This window comes from Engraulis encrasicolus, chromosome 10, assembly GCF_034702125.1.
Source record: "Engraulis encrasicolus isolate BLACKSEA-1 chromosome 10, IST_EnEncr_1.0, whole genome shotgun sequence".
NCBI lineage: Eukaryota > Metazoa > Chordata > Actinopteri > Clupeiformes > Engraulidae > Engraulis > Engraulis encrasicolus.
In genome coordinates, this window is record NC_085866.1 from 10,690,342 (window position 1) to 10,696,558 (window position 6,217).

Below are 6,217 nucleotides of genomic sequence, written 5' to 3' on the forward strand. Positions count from 1 at the left end.
GCTACATGAGTTTTGTTGTCATACTTTTGTAGCGTATTTGATCATGTCAAGAGAAATTAAATTCAATAATTTAATAATTAGGATCTTGTGGATCCTCCTTTTTCATCATTATTGGACAATCGTAAGTACCTCACTTCAGTTACAAAGAAATTTCGTATCCACATATATTTTCATGACAATGTTAAAACAATAAACAATTGTAAGAATGGCTACTTTGTGGAGATTTCAATTAAGACACCATATGTAAAAGTAAAACGTGTTTTACTTCCATTATAAACCAATCCTTATTTTGCCATTTTGTTCATGGCTTTAATTAGTATATGTGCTGTGAGCGTACCTTCCTTGGGCTTCCTTTGTCGAATGCAGTTGTCTCCGGGGTCCTCTCCTCACAAAAAGAGACTCTTCTGTCTTGTCATCAAATGGGAACTACAAAAAACAAAACACTATTAGCATAACTTCAGAGCCTGGGATGAAAATGTTATCTCAATAATTCTAGATATTCAGTTACCTTGCAGCCAGGGCCACGCCAAGTGTTACATATCCGTATCCTCGGAGGCGTGTTTGTCATCGTGCCAGTCAGTTTGTACTTCCCTATCTGGTCTGACTGCTCTGCCATTTAAAAACTGCCTTTTCGCCTCATTTGCCTCAGCAGGCATTCTCACAAGTGTTACTATGGATAGTCTCTTACAGCAGATGGGGTCGCCGGCGGGCCTATTCACTATTCACTGGGAATACTCAACTACATTATAACAACATTGCTATGACATTACTGAGCGTGTTAAGTAATACATTAAGACAAAGCCATTACAATTTTGATGACAGTAAGGTTATAACATAGTCTCTGTGCTAAGGGGTTAAGACTGCTTTACCCTCTACATTCCCATCACTTGCCCATTCCATTACCTGACCACTAGGAAAATGCTGGGACAACACTGGCTGGTCTGGTAACAGTACTGTATTGTTTATAATGGTTACTCACCTTATAGGAGAATAATTTGGTTGAAAGATCATCCCAGCCTGACTCTTCCTCGGCTGGTACACTGGGCGTAGTATTTCTAAAATGCAAATGACCAAGCCCATTAAATAAAATACGCCTTTTCAATTCATATGGGGAAAAACAAATATTTGCCTTCAGTCAAGCATTATTTTGATATGCTGTTTGATGTTTTGCTTGTTTTTCTTGAAATAAAGTGAGCTTAGTATCCCATTTAATCCATCTCTATACCACACTGAGAAGTGACAGGCATGCAAGTGACATGCCATTGACTTGGTGGACAGGAATGAAGTCTCCACAGTTTACCCACGGCCTGAAATTCTGACATCAAACACACTGTTCTTATTCTTTCTTAAACTCCCAGTGTACCATTCCATTATCCAAACTCTCTCATCCTGGACCGCTGATGCGCGGCCTCTGCTGAGAAAACATGGGGGTTGTTGAGTGGGGCTTCTCCCCATTCAACATCCCAATTGTATGAGAAAATGACGTTTGAACTGCCCTTTTGCGAGATATTGAATTAAACTTCTATCGTGTGTCTTCTATCTTGCGACGTCATCACGAGAGCACACGCTCAAGGCAGGATTGGAGTTTGGATAATGGAGTGGAACCCTAAACAAAGAACGGCGCCACTTTGTAGTATTTTTTCCACCACGAATATGGAATGATTATTATTTGACGGCTATTAAAAAGACACTGGAAGGGTTACTAAATAAATAAAATCGGCAAAAGATTATGAAATGATGACATAAACAATGCTGAGTAGCGCCTCTCAGTGTAGAGACGAGTGTATTGCGTCTGAGCTTTGTTTACATCTGAAATAGAAAGTGCGTAGCCTACTACATTTCGTAGGCTAAGGTTGAAAGCGCAAGACTGTTGAGGGACACATAAGCTACAAAGTGCATGCATTTGCACATACTATCATAGAAAAACTGCTTTGAAGGTCAGGACATTTTTTATTTTTTGACAAAATCCTCCTAGGTAGGCTAGCCCATAACGTTCCATACATTATTATTATTATTTTGATAGCCTAGTTGCATTTTTAACTACCACTTAAAATCGTTTAGCCATTGCATTGGATACATTTAACAACGAATCTAATTTCTATTATGCCACAGTTTCAGGTGGATCCGTCGCACTGAATGGGCGGGGAGGGCAGGCTATTGTAAATAAGAACTGCGTAACATCTTTTAGCCATGCCGTGTTCCATCGCCTAGCCTACACACCTACGCCTCACGCTGCTGCATACCCTCCCCTTCCCGTCAACCTCAATCTGATTGTTTTTCCCAGAGAGAGAGAGAGAGAGAGAGAGAGAGAGAGAGAGAGAGAGAGAGAGAGAGAGAGAGAGAGAGAGAGAGAGAGAGTCCCAAGGCCCTACACGGGATAACACAACCTGCGCAAACTACGCAGCTCAATAACCCACATTACGCCACATGTTTATAATAGCCTACCAAGCAGCAATAAGTTCCGCGTTTTCACATAATGATGTAGGCTACAAATGGAACATTTTAGTAATATGGCCTAGTTCAGAAAACTCCAGCACATAATTAGGCTACCATAATAATATTGGATGTCTGTACGATAATATTTACCAAACCTGTAACGCCGCAACTGATTCTATTTATTCTTAGGACACCTATACACTGGCATGTTTCTGGAATAAACCCATTCCCTCCTAAGGAGAACCTCAACACTAACTAACTCACCAAAAGCAGCAATGTCCTGCCGTTCTTTTCGTCGATTTCATGATGTATGCGGCAAAACTTGCTTTTCATCCCATTTTCATGCCTCAGTCTCGGTTCCTCACTCACGCACCTTGTAGACGGTGGAAGGTAGAGAATTTTCCACAGCGCGACATTCGAACTCCGCCCCCTCACACACCCCCGTTTTGTCATTGGTTCATGCACCCATACGCAATTTCCCGTCACCAGGATCACATGCGTTTGACGCATGTTTACAAACATTTGATTCAATCACATGTCAAAAACCTTACGCTACATTTCAAGCACTGATTTCCCAGAGTCAGTAATTATTGAGTAATAACATGTCTGTAACACGGTGTTATAAGATATGTCAAAAGAACTCATACAATCTCTCCATGTAAACAATTAGGTCTACTCGCGAGGGTGTGTCCAATATAGGCTACGTTTTTGAAAACATGGTAGGCCTACACAGCCCTCTCCTGCGCCATCACAATGAGTAAGCCATAGTGTAATCTAGGTCAAAGGTTGTTGTGATGATGTAGACATTAATATAATATAATATAATATAATATAATATAATATAATATAATATAATATAATATAATATAATATAATGTGCCTTGCTATATCTAGTCTAGAGGAGATGTAAAAAAGTTGAGCCAGTTTTTACATATATTTATATTTTTTTTACAGCTAAGTGATCAAGGTGTATTTGTTTCCAATCTTCACATCATACCAAATTTCAAAGTGTCCTGTTAATATTAGAGCAAACACTCATTGATAAGCTTTAATGGTTAAAATAATATTCTTGGGAGCCTTTTTAGTTACAGGACTGTGTGGAGATTATGTATGCTTTTCAGCATAGCTGCTCATTTAAGCGGTAGTTAAACTGTGAATTAGAATAGGCCTAATTAATAACTAATTCATTCTTTCCGCCAAATGTAGTATTTTCCTTTAGGAAACATGGTTTGGGTGTTAAGAGATGTAGGGCAGTCTTTGTACTTCCTTTCCCACCCAGCAGAGGGTGATATTGACTCATAAAAGGCAATACAACTTTTTTTTGGCGGGAACATGGCTGAGGAATAGGATGATGCCTTCTGAGGGACCTGTTGGCTCAATACAGCTGTCTCCTGCCATTTTTGTACATCACAATTAAACCAATTAGTTGCCCAGTGGGTCTATTCGTCATACTGTACATGCCTGTTGCTGTATCCATTGCAATTAGTTCCATCAAACATCATCCCTTGAGGGAAAAGTTTACAATTGTTCAAAAGGAGTAGGCCTATCGCCATGTGCTCTGTTTTTTTCTCATAGAGAAAAACACATGTTGAACGTATGTTAAAGCCACTAAGGATGATAGTAGCCTACAAGACATTCACATTGCAATGCAGTGTGACAGTAACACTGTGTGAATTTGTATGATGAAATGAATGCTGCATAAGGCACTAAATCCATCCACTGACAAGGGATAGGGTCATGGATCTAAGAAGTGAAATGGCTTCGGTGCGTTGCATCACTGTTGAAACACACACACAGTGTTTTCCAGCCTCCACCATGTTTTCATGGCAGGCGAGAGCTGGACAGCATTGTCGTGGTGACATCAGAGGTGCTGAAGCTGTGGGTGGAGTTGAACGGTCCACTGAAAGGATAGACTAAAAGAGGCTCGATGAAAAAATGTGTGTGTGTGTGCGTGCGTGTGTGTGCGCACATGTGTGTGTGTGTATGTGTATGTGTATGTGCGTGTGCGTGTGTGTGTGTGTATGTGTGTGTGTGTGTCAGGCACGTGCACTCCAATACGGCAGGGGAGGCACTGCCTCACCAACCACACCTGAGAATGATGAGCTGCAGTAAATGTGAATAATAGTAACAATAACTAACAGCTATTGTTTTTTCGAGCATCTGCACCATAACTACAATTTGAGCAGTATTTAAACAGTTTCACTCATTTTCAATCATTTCCGTGGCCAAAATCGTAATATTTGCCCATTTCATGTCAAATTGCTCCGAATACGCTGAATTTGGGGCAACTCTGAACTGGCCTCACCCCGGATTGCGCAATCCCTCGTTAACAAGCTTGAGCGCATGCGCCATTTTGCTCGTTCTGTGAATGCAACCTGGTAATATTGTATTAAACGTTTTTATACACTTAATAGAAGTATGTATGGTGTGCCCTCATTTCCTGATAATTTTCTACTATTTTCTACGGGTGATTATCATTTCTTTACTCTGAACGCTTTGGCATAACGCCCACTGAAAGATACAGTAGTGAGGCGAGCAGTAGCCTGGCCGCAGACTCCTTCTGGCGTTGAGAGTCTTGCTGGCCAGTTACGTCATAGCGAATCTGAAGTTCACAATACAGTCAGTCGGTGTTGTTGGGCCACTTTGACTGCTACAAGTGGATTTCATAACGAAATTAAGAGCATTCTCAAAGTTGGATTTCCAAGGGGAAAATATGTGATAAAGAATGGAGGACTGACAGAGCTGAAGGGTTTGCTACTGCAGGTGACCGGTCAGAAAATTAGAACTACCCGATCATTTCAAAGTGAGTGGTACAACAGAAAAGATTTTTTGTTTCCCCTGTGTCTTGTTTGGCGAGAATGTGTGGAAGACCATTTGCATGGGATTTTACGACTTAACAATTTACTAAGGAGCCTCACGAAACACAAATCCTCGCGGCTACTCATATTCAATGCCAAATTGCTTTGGAGACGTTTGGGGCGTCTCGAATAGATGTGGCTTTGGATGAACAGCACCGGCTAAAGTAACGTTAGCATGCACAACGCCAAAGTGAATGAGAACCGTGAAAGAGCGGCGCATGGACCTGATGTACCAGTTAAGGTAAGACCAGTGTTTCCTATGTGTGTGAAGCCTGTGTTTGTGAGACCCGTGGGGAGAGAGAGAATCCGCCGTGATTCTGTCCGGTGTGGTAGCTTTTGTGATAAGCACCGGATTCTCATGTGCCCTGTAACTGTTTGTAAAGTTGAGTATCCTACAGGGTACCGTTGAGGTAAGTCAAATATACCCGTGTAAGTACAAGACTCTGATCTAATTCCAAAGTGTAGGCATAACATAAATGACAGTCCCAAAATATTTGGTGACCATATCGAAGCTTGTGTAATCTCTGTTTATGTTGGCATTCGCTTCCTGCCACACCTTTGTCCCACATCGCTTGCCGTAGCCTCGTACAAGTAGATGTAGGCCTACATTTGCACGAGAATCTGGTGCGTATCACAAAAGCTATCACACCGGTTTGTTCGCCGTGGTGCTCAGCGGTCTATATGACACCATGTTTTGAATCCTGTGTGTGTGTCTTTCATTGAGCATCCGCCGTGATGCTCCTGCTTGTCCACTTGGTGCTGTGTGGTTTACGTGAGACCACTGTTTGAATCCTGTGTGTGTGAGAGCAGTGGGCTGTGAAGGAGCTTACGCTCTCCACTACTCTCCCCTCCCCTCCTCTCCTCTCCTCTCCCCTCTCCTCTCCTCGTCTCTCCTCTCCTCTCCTCTCCTCTCCTCTCCTTTC

At 41.9% G+C, this 6,217-nt stretch overlaps 1 long non-coding RNA gene across 2 annotated transcripts in view; it reads right to left on the reverse strand.

Moving 5' to 3' along the window:
* The window catches only part of LOC134456607 (uncharacterized), a 22,378-nt gene extending 19,557 nt beyond the window's left edge, over positions 1 to 2,821 (reverse strand). Inside the window, exons 1-3 of one of the 2 annotated variants that reach the window (XR_010036349.1) lie at positions 2,701 to 2,821; positions 980 to 1,055; positions 338 to 426 (exon numbers count right to left, since the gene is read on the reverse strand). This is a non-coding gene — a long non-coding RNA (uncharacterized LOC134456607). Of the gene's footprint in view, positions 427 to 979; positions 1,056 to 2,700 lie in introns of both variants that reach the window. The other variant, XR_010036348.1, reaches the window with a different exon arrangement.
* Between the last annotated feature and the right edge of the window lie 3,396 nt (positions 2,822 to 6,217).